The sequence below is a fragment of the Manis pentadactyla genome, chromosome 11, assembly GCF_030020395.1.
Source record: "Manis pentadactyla isolate mManPen7 chromosome 11, mManPen7.hap1, whole genome shotgun sequence".
NCBI classification, from domain to species: Eukaryota; Metazoa; Chordata; class Mammalia; order Pholidota; family Manidae; genus Manis; species Manis pentadactyla.
In genome coordinates this window covers 47,043,072-47,058,032 of record NC_080029.1, presented here as the reverse complement: position 1 = coordinate 47,058,032, position 14,961 = coordinate 47,043,072, and the positions used below count along the sequence as shown (strand labels likewise).

At 41.9% G+C, this 14,961-nt stretch overlaps 1 protein-coding gene across 4 annotated transcripts in view; it reads right to left on the bottom strand.

Annotated features, from left to right (window-relative positions):
* The window catches only part of DDHD1 (DDHD domain containing 1), a 90,736-nt gene that overhangs the window by 48,457 nt on the left and 27,318 nt on the right, over positions 1–14,961 (bottom strand). The window lies entirely within an intron of this gene.

The window sequence follows — 14,961 nt, the reverse complement described above, 5'->3', positions numbered from 1 at the left end:
TTTCCATTTCTTCTTACCAATCACCAAATCAGTTTGGTAGTTTGTATCTTTCAAGAAATTTGTCCATTTCATCGAGGTTATCTAATTTGTTGGCACAGAACTATACAGAGTATTCCTCTACAATCCTTTTGTTTCTGTAAGATCAGTTTAAATGTCCCCTCTTTATTTCCTGAATTTAGTTATTTGAATCTCCTTTTTCTTGGTCAGTCTAGCTAAAGGTTCTTTCATGTGATCTTTTTCAAAGACCCATATAATATATAGGTATCTTCCTCATTGTGCTTTACAACTGCATAGTTTCCCATTACATATATATAGCTGTAGTTATCAACTAGTCTCTTACTGATGAACATTTGGGTAGTTTACTATTGTAAGTAATGCTGCAATGAATTGCCTTGTGTATATATCTTTTTGTATTTTTGCTGATACTGTCTTTGAATCAGAAGTATGGGTAAATGCATATATAATTCTGATAAATACTGCTACATTTTTTCTCCTTCATGGCATTCAACTGTTAGTATGAGAATACCTATTACCTACAGCCTGACCAAAAGAGTATATTGTTAAAATTTTGGACTTCTGCTAATCTAATAGTCAAGAAATGGTAACTAAATGTAATTTTAATTTACATTTTATGAGCAAGGTTGAGCATTTCCTTCTCTGGGAATCAGCTGTTTACATCTTTATTCTACTTTTTCCATAAAGTGGTCTGATATTCTTTCCCCTTTATTTTTAGAAGTTATTTATATATTAGGGTTATTAATTGTTCATCTGTGATATAAGTTACACATGCTTTTTACCGGTTTGTCTTATTTTTTGCCATATGGCTTTTTGGGGCTGATGTAATATTTATTAACATTTTTCCCTCATTGCTTCTTGATCAAATCATAGGACAGTTTTCTCTATCTTGCGGTACAGAAGAATTCAAACTCCTCTCAATCCCACCTTTTAAATGCATAGTATTGGTATGGTTTCATTTTTTATGTTTAAATGTGATCCAAATGAAATTTATCTTAATGTGAAAAATGGATCCAATTTTATTTATTTCCATATGGCCATTTAGTTATTCCAACACTATTTGTTATAAAGTCTTTCTCCATTTTCAGTATATATTAAAAGGTATTATTTACAATGTAATTATATTTGATTGTATATCATCAAAGTTGCCATTTTAAAGAGTTTCAGTAGAGTCAAGGTTGTCAAAAAGAAAAATGTCCTTCCCTTATCATCACCTTATGTCACCTGAAAATAAAGATGATAGCTAAAACATCAGACTTAAAGGCAGGATCTCTTTCAATACTGACAGTGTCTGAAAGTTCCATTTTTTATGGCAAGCATTCTAGTAATGGTTATAGATAATTTTTTAAGTTTCTTCACCATCTTTTCAAATGATTTTGTTTTAACAAGCATGAGTGTACCCAAATACATTTTAAGTTTTCTAATATTATTCTATCCACACATTCATTTCAATGGCTGTACAGTTCTTATAGATTTCACTATGGTATAATAACTAGGAAGTAGTATGTGTATTGCTATCCAGAATTAAAACAAAAAATAATTTAGACTAGTGGTTCTCAACCATGGGCAATTTTTTCCTCCAGGGAACACCTGGCAATGTCCAGAGACATTTCTGGTTGACACAAGTAGGGGTTCTATTTGTATTTGGTGGGTAAAGTCAGGGATTGCTGCTACATACAATGCACAGGCCAGCCCCTCATAACAAAGAATTGTCGGGTCAAAAATGTCAATGGTGATGGGATTGAGGAATCCTAATTTTGAGTTATAAATTCAGCAGCCCTACTTCTGCTTAAAATATTACTGTTCTCTTCTATAGTAAATTTATACAACCTTCCACTCCACAGGATCACTATCGTAGGTCTCAAATAGTCACAAATGTAGATACCAATAAAGCAAGCATGTATGTCTACTAAAACACTTGGTTTAACTGTACACATATGCACAGGAAAGGAAATAAATACAAATATATATATATAGGAAAGGAGATAAAAAGAAAATCATGAAAATAATCTCCAATATACATTTTTACATAAGGAAGTGTATACACTGTGCCATCTTTAGTGTGAATATACATGTATTTGACTAAAAAAACTTTATAAAAATATAAAATGAATAACAGTGGCTTGAGAAACAAGGAAAAGGGACAGTGGGGGAATAAGGGGACAAGAATGGCAGTCAGATCTATACATTTTTATATTTTATACATTTTTCACGCTACACATTTTTATATTTTGATTTGTGAACCATGTAAATATATTTCCTATTCAAAAGATCAATTTTGTTGACATTCTTGTTTGCTATTTTTCTCCCGTTTTTTTCGGTCTTAAGGGTTTTTGTCTTAAAAAAAAAATTCCCTTGCTTTCATTTTTAGTGAGGTCTCGTGAGGGGATATGCTTAGGTGTTATATCTGCCATGTTTAACTGAAAGTCTATACTATTCTACAATTACAGCTTTAAAATGAATCATATTTGACAAAGTTCATTGAAGATTTTCCTCAAAATATAACGCCCCAAAAAGTAAATGCAATTGTATTTCAATATATTCACCTCTTTTAGTAAACAAATTTTGGTATTCCCAGAAGCTGTCTATGAACTTCCTTCTCAACCCTGTAAGTAGCAAACATATTTTGCTAAAACAAAATTGATTAAAACCAGTTTGAATTCATTATCATATTCACTAAAATAAGGTGACAGGGAAGAATCTCTAATTCTAGGCATCTGAGACATGATTTCAAGAGATCCTGAGAGAATAGGTTGCCAAAGGAATGGAGTGTGGTAACCCCTTAACCTACCTTGTTTATTTCAATAGTAATCTCACAAATCCAATCACTAATACAAACATGCTTCAGAATGACAAAGTTAATTTTATTATTTTTTTTAAAAAGTCCTGGAAAACTAACATAGGACTGGTAGAAAGCAGGGAAAGGACAAGAAATCCTCTGGATTTTCCATTTATTATCAAGCAGAATTCCTTTTTGCTTGAATATTTTCCATCAATTACTAATTTATACAGGGAGTTTTCCATCAAATTAACCTGTCTCTGAAGGAATGACAGCAATCTTTCTGTAGTGGATACTTGGTTTTTTTGAGCTAGCTTGGATTCATTCATTGTATTTCCAATAGTAGCTCTTGATTTTTTACTGTGGCTCTACCTCTCCCTATGGTTATGATGAAGCCAAGCATCTTATTCTAGAGTAGGAGGATGACAAGTTTCGCAGATAAGAACCTGCATGGCTGCATGTATGATACAGGCAGTTGTGTAGGACACCATCAGTCACTGAAATGCATAGATTAGCTGGGACATCTGGAAAAGACTTATTCTTTTTCCTTGAACTTGAACACAAGATGATATAGCCATACCTGGAACCAAAGGAGATGCCTGAGAATACCTCAAAAATGAAGGAGAGTAGAGCAGTTAGAAACTGGACTCTGGCAGACCTTAGACTTCTTTTTCTCATCCACCTTTAGGCTTACGTCTTTTGGGTTAGGTTTTCCGTCACTTGCACCCAAAGAAATTAAGCTGATACTTTCTCATTTATCAAAAGCTCCAGAGAAAACATGCCATTAAACCTACTCCTCAGATTCCTAGATATCCAAGCAAAAGATTAGCACTTTGAAATAACAATATAAATATTATGGGAAGTAAGTGCAACTCATCAGAAAATAAAATCTGAATTTGAGGGAAGAGGATGAGGGGTATAAAGGGGCACAAAAATATAAATCATGAAATAAGTTGGTCAAGGGGATGGGAGTACAGTATGGAGAATACAGCCAGTGGTTCTGGTTCTGTAACATCTTTCTATGTTAACGGTTAACTGCACTAGTTGGGGTGAGGATTTAATAATGTGTGTAGCTGTTGAACCACTGTGTTGTATACTTGGAACCAATATAATATTGTATAGCAACTATACTTCAGTTAAAAAAAAATAATTCAAAGGAAGAGATTTGTTATGCTAGTTACGGAGATTGACAAGGATCAGGGAGTCTGGCAGTATCTGAAAAAGCTTTATTTTTATTTTGGTTATCATTAATCTACAGTAACACGAAGAACATTATGTTTACTAGGCTCCCCCCTTCAACAAGTTCCCCCCACAAACCCCATTACAGTCACTGTCCATCAGCATAGTAAGATGCTGCAGAATCCCTACTCATCTTCTCTGTGTTGTACAGCCCTCCCCATGCACCCCCACCCTACAACACATGCTAATCGTAATGCCCCTTTTCTTTTCCCCCGCCCTTATCACTACCTTCCCACACATCCTCCTCACTCCCTTTCCCTTTGGTACCTGTTAATCCTTTCTTGGGTTCTGTGATTCGGCTGCTGTATTGTTCTTTCAGTTTTTCTTTGTTCTTATACTCCACATATGAGTGAAATCATTTGGTACTTTCTCTCTCTGCCTGGCTTATTTCACTGAGCATAATAACCTCTAGCTCCATTCATGTTGTTGCAAATGGTAGGATTTGTTTTCTTCTTATGGCTGAATAATATTCCATTGTGTATATGTACCACCTATTCTTTATCCATTCATCTACTGATGGACACTTAGGTTGCTTCCATTTCTTGGCTATTGTAAATACTGCTGCGATAAACATAGGGGTGCATCTATCTTTTTCAAACTGGGCTGCTGCATTCTTAGGGTAAATTCAAAGAAGAGGAATTCCTGGGTCAAATGGTATTTCTATTTTGAGCATTTTGAAGAATCTCCGTACTGCTTTCCACAATGGTTTAACAAATTTACATTCCCACCAGCAGTGTAGGAGGGTTCCCCTTTCTCCACAACCTCGCCATTTGTTGTTATTTGTCTTTTGTATGGTGGTGATCCTTACTGGGGTGAGGTGATATCTCATTGTGGTTTTAATTTGCATTTCTCTGATGATTAGCAATGTGGAGCATCTTTTCATGTGTCTGTTGGCCATCTGAATTTCTTCTTTGGAGAACTGTCTGTTCAGCTCCTCTGCCCATTTTTTTATTGGATTATTTGCTTTCTGTTTGTTGAGGTGTGTGAGCTCTTTATAGATTTTGGATGTCAGCCCTTTATCAGATCTGTCATTTATGAATATATTCTCCCATACAGTAGGATGACTTTTTGTTCTATTGGTGGTGTCCTTTGCTGTTCAGAAGCTTTTCAGCTTCATATAGTCCCACTTGCTCATTTTTGCTTTTGTTTCCCTTGCCTGGGGAGATATGTTCATGAAGAAGCCGCTCATGTTTATGTCTAAGAGATTTTTGCCTATGTTTTTTTCTAAGAGTTTTATGGTTTCATGACTTACATTGAAGTCTTTGATCCATTTTGAATTTACTTTTGTGTATGGGGTTAGACAGTGATCCAATTTCATTCTCTTACATGTAGCTGTCCAGTTTTGCCAGCACCATCTGTTGAAGAGACTGTCATTTCGCCATTGTATGTCCATGGCTCCTTTATCAAATATTAATTGACCATATATGTTTGGATTAATGTCTGGAGTCTCTATTCTGTTCCACTGGTCTGTGGGTCTTTTCTTGTGCCAGTACCAAATTGTCTTGATTACTGTGGCTTTGTAGTAGAGCTTGAAGTTGGGGAGCGAGATCCCCCCACTTTATTCTTCCTTCTCAGGATTGCTTTGGCTCTTCGGGGTCTTTGGTGGTTCCATACGAATTATAGAACTGTTTGTTCCAGTTTGTTGAAGAATGCTATTGGTAATTCGATAGGGATTGCACAGAATTTATATATAGCTTTGGGCAGGATGAGCACTTTGATATTAATTCTTCCTAGCCAGGAGCATGGGATGAGTTTCCATTTGTTGGTGTCTTCTTTAATTTCTCTTAAAAGTGTCTTATAGTTTTCAAGGTATAGGTCTTTCACTTCCTTGGTTAGGTTTATTCCTAGGTATTTTATTCTTTTTGATGCTATTGTGAATGGAATTGATTTCCTGGTTTCTCTTTCTATTAGTTCTTTGTTAGTGTATAGGAAAGCCACAGATTTCTGTGTGTTAATTTTGTATCCTGCAACTTTGCTGAATTCCGATACCAGTTATAGTAGTTTTGGTGTGGAGTCTTTAGGGTTTTTTATGAACAATATCATGTCATCAGCAAATATTGACTGTGGGACCCCTGGAAGGTTAGCTTGACCCCCACCTCCATTTTGTGTCTTCCATCTTGAATAACTATGTCCCCTGCATGACCCCCGCCTCCATTTTGTGTCTTCCATCTTGAATAACTATGTCCCGTACATGACCCCTAGCCAACCAGACCGCCTCCATTTTGTTCTGTGTCCTCCATCTTGAGTAAGTTTCCCACTCAAGCCACACCCATTCCTGCAGAAACCATGCCTAGCAACCTGTGCAACAAGACCCTGACCCTCCTCAGCCAATCAGCTAAGGTCACAATAAACCACCCCCCTTTGGAAAGCCCCTAACTGTTCCAAAAGTATAAAAGCAAAAAGGGAATTTTGTTCGGGGTCTCAGTCCAAGTCCTGTGTTCTGACAGGCCACTGAGACCCTAGTTCTAGAGAGAAGACTAACTGAAAGATATTTCTATTAGACTTCTGGGAGGATTTGTTTTTTGGCTGGTTTTGTTAGTCTTATTGTCCTGATTTGTGTTGTCATTATTTACTTTTGTTAGTCTTATAGTCCTGTTTTCTGTTGTCGTTGTTGTCTGGCCAGTTCTGACTTTTTCCCTCTATCACTCTTACTCTCACAGCCATCATCCAACTATGGGGCAAGGGCAATCTTCACCACTGACCCTCATGAGTGACCATTTTTCTGATTTCAGAACTGAGGCTCGTAATCTTAGTTTGGAAGTCCGGAAGAGCAAACTGAAAACCTTTAGTTCCACAGAATGGCCTGTCTTCAGTGTGGGATGGCCCCGAGAGGGATCTTTCGCCCTCTGTTATTCAGGCAGATTGAGACAGAGTCATGGACCCAGGGCCCGGAGGCCAACCTGACCAGGCCCCCTTCATACTCACCTGGCAGTGACCTTGTTAAGAAACCCCCTCACTGGCTAAAACCTTTTCTCTTTCCACCCACTCCCACGGCACCTACCCCCCCCCGGGGCCGCCACCCCCAGCAGTCCAAGCCATGATAGCAACGACCTCGGACAACAAGAAGCTGGCAGGCTGCAAGGTCCTCAGAGTTGGCCGCCTATCCTAGTGCTCTTGATTTCGAGGCCGAAGCAGTCCAACCCACTCTGCCAGCATTACCACCCCATCCCCTTCCCAAAACTTTAGAACCTAGGTGGAAAGGGCCTTATGTTGTACTCCTTACTACCCCTACAGCCCTTAAGGTAGATGGCATTGGGCCGTGGATCCATTACTCGCACGTCTGGTGAGCTAACCCAGAGAAGACACCCGCACCTGCTGGGGAACAATGGACAGTGAAAGCGCACCCACAGAACCCCCTTAAGCTGAAGCTGCATCGCCACCCCACGCCATGACACTCCAGCCGCTGTCCCCCCGTCGCTCAGTACTCCTCATCGCTGTCACCGTGGGCGCGACTGACTTCGGACCGAAGGACTCACACCAGGTCATGACTGTCACCTGGCATGTCGTCGACACGGCTTCTGGGAAGGTCGTGAACTCCACCTCGTGGCAGACCAACCCCAGCACCTGGTGGCCAGTCCTCGAGTTTGACCTTTGTGCCCTAGAGGGCTTGGGAGACTGTTGGAGCCCCCTCAAATGAGCCAGACTCAGAGACCATGACTTTTACGTATGTCCTGGGTGGAAGAAAGGTGAGAGTTGGAAGCAAAAATGTGGAAGAGAAGATTCATATTTTTGTTATTCATGGGGTTGTGAGACCATTGCCTCCGGATGGGCACTGAAAGGAGGAGATTACATCACCCTTAAGAGGGGAGGGACCTATAGCCCATACAATTGGTCAGAGGCCGGGCGAGACCCCTTCACCAAAGTCCAGTCAGATGGCTGGACCATCACCTACCCCACAGCTGGGAGTCCTTTAACCGTCACTTTCCCAGCAAAATCTAAAGGTCACGGCCCTGTCCACGCCTCAAGTGGCATACCTTTGGGATGGGGAGGAGTGTGCCACGAGGCAACCATAGTTGGTGGGAACACTGGAGGGCGCTGTAACACCATCCTCCTGAGTTTCACCGCGGTTGGAAGAACTCAGAGATGGGAGTCTGGAAATGACCTGGAGGATTAACCTATACACCACTGGTTATGATCCGGGATCTGGGGAAGTTATTTACTGTCTGCGTAGTCAACACCCCTGCTAAGAAACCTAAACCACTAGGCCCTAATGAAGTAATAGCCCCCCAGGGAGCCTCAATTCCCCGAAGCAGAGAAGCTCCAGTGGCAAGTATGGCATCCGGCCACCGCCCGTCCAAAAGAACCAAACACCCCTCGCCAAGAGGCAAACCATGAGCTCCCCACTGTGTGGCATCTCATTAATCAGACCTACTATGTCTTAAACGCCACAGACCCCAGCCTGACCTCTGAGTGTTGGCTCTGCTATTCAGCTAGACCCCCCTACTATGAGGCCATAGGACTGCAGGCCAACTACACTCAGACGAAGGATCTTAACCAATGTAAATGGAGCCAGAGCCAAGGTACGGATTGACTCTGCAAGAAGTGTCCGGGCAAGGAACCTGCCTAGGACATGTACCCCCCCGCGTATAGCACCCTTTGTAAGCAGACTCTTCCAGGTCCTATAGACCCGTCAGGCCTGTATGGAGTTCCTGACTCTGACGCTTGGTGGGCTTGTAACACTGGTTTAACGCCCTGTGTCAGCTTCTCGATTTTGAACCAAACTCGAAGCTTTTGTGTCATGGTTCAACTCCTGCCTTGACTTACCACACTCCAGACCAAATTGCCAAAACTCTACTAAGTAAAGGACCCATTCACCGAGGGCAGAGGGAATCCATCACAGCCCTCACACTCTCCCTGATACTAGGAGTAGGAGTAGCAGGCGCTAGGATGGGAATATCTGCCTTAGCCCTTCAAGGGAAGAATTACCACGAACTCCAGGTAGCCATAGACTCAGATATCCAGAATTTGGAGAGGTCCATCTCTCATCTCCAGACCTCACTCTCTTCCCTAGCAGAAGTAGTGCTTCAAAACCGAAGAGGTTTAGACCTATTGTTCCTGCAGCAGGGAGGGCTCTGCATGGCCCTGAAAGAAAATGCTGTTTTTTATGCAGACCACACAGGAGTAGTAAGAGAGTCTCCAGCCAAAGTCAGAGAAGGATTAGCAAAGAGAGAGAGAGAGAGAGAGACTACCGAGAGAACCAGAGTTGGTACGAAGGATGGTTGACAGCTCCCCTTGGCTCACCACCCTCTTATCCACCCTCATTGGGCCCCTCGTAATCCTACTACTCCTTCTCAATTTGGTCCCTGCATTCTTAACCACCTAGTTCAGTACATAAGACAACGCCTCAGCACTATTCAGCTTATGATGCTACGCCACCAATGTCACCAACTGAATGCAGTCCCATAGTGGGACAAGAATGCCCACTCAGGCACAAAAGAAAAGGGGGGAATGTGGGACCCCTGGAAGATTAGCTGACCCCCACCTCCATTTTGTGTCTTCTATCTTGAATAACTATGTCCCCTACATGACCCCTGCCTCCATTTTGTATCTCCCATCTTGAATAACTATGTCCCCTACATGACCCCTAGCCAACTGGACCACCTCCATTTTGTTGTGTCCTCCATCTTGAGTAAGAAGTTTCCCGCTCAAGCCACGCCCATTCCCATGGAAACCATGCCTACCAACCTGTGCAACAAGACCCTGACCCTCCTCAGCCAATCAGTTAAGGTCACAATAAACCACCCCACTTTGGAAAGCCCCTAACTGTTCCAAAAGTATAAAAGCAAAAAGGGAACTTTGTTCAGGATCTCAGTCCGAGTCCTGTGTTCTGACAGGCCACTGAGACCCTAGTTCGAGCTAGCAATAAAGACCTGTCTGGCTCTTGCATCTCGCGACTGAGCCTCGTAACTGCGGCTCCACACGGGGGATTCAATGAAATGGGGCACAACAGTGACAGTTTAACTTCTTTACCAATCTGGATTTCTTGTATTTCTTTGTTTTGTCTAATTGCCGTGGCTAGGACATCCAGTACTATGTTGAATAACAGTGGGGAGAGTGGGAATCCCTGTCTTGTTCCCTTTCAGCTTCTTGCTGTTCAGTATGATGTTAGCTGTGGGTTTATCATATATGGCCTTTATTATGTTGAGATACTTGCCCTCTATACCCATTTTGTTGAGAGTTTTTATCATGAATGGATGTTGAATTTTGTTGCATGCTTTTTCAGCATCTTTGGAGATGATCATGTGGTTTTTGTCCTTCTTTTTGTTGATGTGGTGGATGATGTTGATGGATTTTCCAATGTTGTACCATCCTTGCATCCCTGGGATGAATCCCACTTGGTCATGGTATATGATCCTTTTGATGTATTTTTGAATTTGGTTTGCTAATATTTTGTTGAGTATTTTTGCATCTATGTTCATCAGGGATATTGGTCTGTAGTTTTCTTTTTTGGTGGGGTCTTTGCCTGGTTTTGGTATTAGGGTGATGTTAGCTTCATAGAATGAGTTTGGGAGTATTCCCTCCTCTTCTGTTTTTTGGAAAACCTTAAGGAGAACGGGTATTATGTCTTCTCTGTATGTCTGATAAAATTCTGAGGTAAATCCATCCGGCCCGGGGGTTTTGTTCTTTGGTAGTTTTTTGATTACCACTTCAATATCGCTGCTGGTTTGTTTAGATTTTCTGTTTCTTCCTTGTTCAGTCTTGGAAGGTTGCATTTTTCTAGGAAGTTGTCCATTTCTCCTAGGTTTTCCAGCTTGTTAGCGTATAGGTTTTCATAGTATTCTCTAATAATTCTTTGTATTTCTGTGGTGTCCGTCGTGATTTTTCCTTTCTCGTTTCCGATTCTGTTGATGTGTGTTGATTCTCTTTTTCTCTTAATAAGTCTGGCTAGAGGCTTATCTATTTTGTTTATTTTCTCAAAGAACCAGCTCTTGGTTTCATTGATTTTTGCTATTGTTTTATTCTTCTCAATTTTATTTATTTCTTTTCTGATCTTTATTATGTCCCTCCTTCTGCTGACCTTAGGCCTCATTTGTTCTTCTTTTTCCAATTTCAATAATTGTGACATTAGACTATTCATTTGGGATTCTTCTTCCTTCTTTAAATATGCCTGGATTGCTATATACTTTCCTTTTAAAACTGCTTTCGCTGTGTCCCTCAGAAGTTGGGGCTTTGTGTTGTTGTTGTCATTTGTTTCCATATATTGCTGGATCTCCATTTTGATTTGGTCATTGATCCATTGATTATTTAGGAGCATGTTAAGCCTCCATGTGTTTGTGAGCCTTTTTGCTTTCTTTGTAGAATTTATTTCTAGTTTTATACCTTTGTGGTCTGAAAAGTTGGTTAGTAGGATTTCAATCTTTTTGAATTTATTGAGGTTCTTTTTGTGGCCTAGTATGTTGTCTATTCTGGAGAATGTTCCATGTGCACTTGAGAAGAATGTATATTCTGTTGCTTTTGGATGTAGAGTTCTATAGATGTCTATTAGGTCCATCTGTTCTAGTGTATTGTTCAGTCCCTCTGTGTCCTTACTTATTTTCTGTTTTGTGGATCTATCCTTTGGAGTGAGTGGTGCGTTGAAGTCCCCCAAAATGAATGCATTGCATTCTATTTACTCCTTTAATTCTGTTAGTATTTGTTTCACATATGCTGGTGCTCCTATAGTAGACACATATATATTTATAATGTTGTTGAACAAATCCCTTTATCATTATGTAATGTCCTTTTTTATCTCTTGTTACTTTCTTTGATTTGAAGTCTATTTTGTCTGATACCAGTACTGCAACACCTGCTTTTATCTCCCTGTTGTTTGCATGAAATATCTTTTTGCATTCCTTGACTTTTAGTCTGTGCATGTCTTTGGGTTTGAGGTGAGTCTCTTATAAGCAGCATATAGATGGGTCTTGCTTTTTCATCCATTCTGTTAGTCTGTGTCTTTTGATTGGTGCATTCAGTTCATTTACATTTAGGGTGATTATTGAAAGATATGTACTTATTGCCATTGCAGGCTTTAGATTCGTGGTTTCCAAAGGTTCAAGGTTAGCTTCTTTACTATCTTCCTTTAACTCACTTATTGAGCTATTATAAACACTGTCTGGTGATTTTTTGTTTCTCTCTCTTATTCCTCCTCCTCCATTCTTCATATGTTGGATGTTTTGTTCTATGCTCTTTTGTGTTTCCTTTAACTGCTTTTGTGGGTAGCTGATTTTATTTTTTGTCTTTAGTTAGTATTTGGTTGGTCTGCTTTCTTTGCTGTGATTTTATTTTCTCTGGTGACATCTATTTAGCCTTATGAATGCTCCCATCTAGAGCAGTCCCTCTAAAATACCCTGTAGAGGTGGTTTGTGGGAGGCAAATTCCCTCAACTTTTGCTTGTCTGGGAATTGTTTAATTCCTCCTTCATATTTAAATGATAATCGTGCTGGATACAATATTCTTGGTTCAAGGCCCTTCTGTGTCATTGCATTAAATATATCATGCCATTCTCTTCTGGCCTGTAAGGTTTCTGTTGAGAAGTCTGATGATAGCCTGATGGGTTTTCCTTTGTAGGTGAGCTTTTTCCTCTCTCTAGCTGCTTTTAAAACTTTGTCCTTGTCCTTGATCTTTGCCATTTTAATTGTTATGTGTCTTGGTGTTGTCCTCTTTGGGTCCCTTCTGTTGGGAGTTCTGTGTGCTTCCATGGTCCAAGCAACTATTTCCTCCCTCAGTTTGGGGAAGTTTTCAGCAATTATTCCTTCAAAGACACTTTCTATCCTTTTTTCTCTCTCTTCTTCTTCTGGTACCCCTATAATGTGAATGTTGTTCTGTTTGGATTGGTCACACAGTTCTCTTAATATTCTTTCATTCCTGGAGATCCTTTTATCTCTCTCTGCGTCAGCTTCTCTGCGTTCCTGTTCTCTGATTTCTATTCCATTAGCAGCCTCTTCCACCTCATCAAGTCTGCTCTTAAGTCTGTCCAGAGACTGTTATACTTCTGTAATCTCCCTCTGGACTTCATCCCTTAGCTCTTGCATATTTCTCTGAAGATCCGTCAGCATTGTTATGACCTTTATTTTGAATTCTTTCTCAGGGAGATTGGTTAGGTCTATCTCCTCCAGCCCTCTCTCAGGGGTTGTCTGGACTATTTTGGATTAGACTAAATTCGTCTGCCTTTTCATGGTGATAGCGGTGGCTGTCAGCTGGTAGCGCATGTGTCTGCTGGGAGAACAAAGTCCTTTCCTGCTTGCTGGTTGCCTTGCCTTTCTCCTCTGCCTGTGTCGGTTACCCGCACTCCTGGAGCAGCTTCCAGGTTAATCTCCTAAGCTGCTGCGAGCAGGGTGTCTGTCAGTGTTAGCTCAGAGCCTTGCGGGGGGTGGCAGGCATGCCAGGTGTAGTCTCCCATGAAATCTGCGCCCCTGCTGGGCAGCTGTTTACCAACAGCGGCCTTTGGGTCTGGCCTGGGCGACTGTGCGCCGGGCTGAGCGGCTGCTCGGGGCGCGGCTGCTCTTCTGCCGCTGGCTCCCATGTGATGCTCCCAGGCCCCTCTCGTGCCACTGCGAGCTCGCATGGGCCTCTCCCAGGCCCCTCTGGCACTGCCGCCACCAGCTCACGAGCCACACCTGGCCCCCTCTGGCACTGCCGCTGGGGGCTCATGCGGTCCGCTCTGTCACCACCCACTGCCTACACACATGGTCTGTTCCCAGGCTGCCCACGTGCCACCACCGCGGGCTCGCGTGGGCCGCTCTGTCGCTGCCGCCACCACCGGCCCATGTAAGCTGGCCCTGGGTTACTTGGCTGCTGCTGCCGCAGGCTCATGGAGGCTGCCCCTGGGCCCCTCTGGCGCCACCTCTCCTGGCGCGCGCTGCCGCTCTCCCACTACTGGGCCAGTATGTCGGGGTCTGCGCCAGTTGGGGGAATGACTGACAGGCTGCTTATCCCCGTGAGGGGCTTCAGAGCTGCACTGCCGCCAAGGGGGTTAGGTCGCCTAGAGTTCCCCAGATTTCCAGGTGCTGGGGTACGTGCGTTGGGACGACTTCATCCAGCTGTGAGGTCCCTGTCCCTTTAAGACTTGCAAAGAGCATTTGCTTTTCTTTTGTCTCAGGGGCGCTGGTTGCGGGGACCTGCTCACAGGTTTTGCTTTTCCGTTTCTCTAATATCCAGCACCCAGTGCACTGTGTGTCTGTGCTCCTGGTGTGGATTTCTAGACCTGGTTGTTTAGCAGTCCTGGGCTTTCACTCCTTCCCCGCTCCGACTCCTTTCTTCCTGCCGGAGTCTGGGATAAGGGAGCATTCGGTTCCCACTGGGCCACAGCTTATATCTTACCCCCTTCATTGGATGCTGAGTTCTCGCAGATGTAGATGGAGCCTGGCTGTTGTACTGTATCTACTGCTGTCTCTTTTAGGAAGAGGTGTATTTGTTTTATTTTCAAAAATAAATATGTTTTTGGGAGGAGATTTCTGCTGAACTACTGACACCGCCATCTTGGCTCCTCCTTTTTGTTTTTTTTTAAAGATAAACTGTATTTTTACTTTAATCCATTAGTTGGCATTAAGAGGAATACAATAAAAAGTCAAACAAAACTCAACACTGTATTATTATAGACCTGTTGCTGAGGGCTTAAATCCTTGTATCATGCAATATTTGCTTCACAAGGACTCACGAAATACATTACTTGAAGCCTCAGAAACAGACAAATACGTTCTCACCAACTGATTTATTCTCATCACATCGTAAATCCGATAAGATTCTTCTTTATATTGGCTGCTAGTACAGAGCCAAATTTGTGGTGGAATCCTTGACCCTAACATTTTGACACAGTCCTTAATATTTTTCAAACACACAAATACTCCCCCATCCCCATAATATCTTACATAGTTTTTAGAGTAAAACTCAATATAAATAAATTAATGAGGCAAACAACCTGCCTGGTATGTTGGTATAACATCTACTGT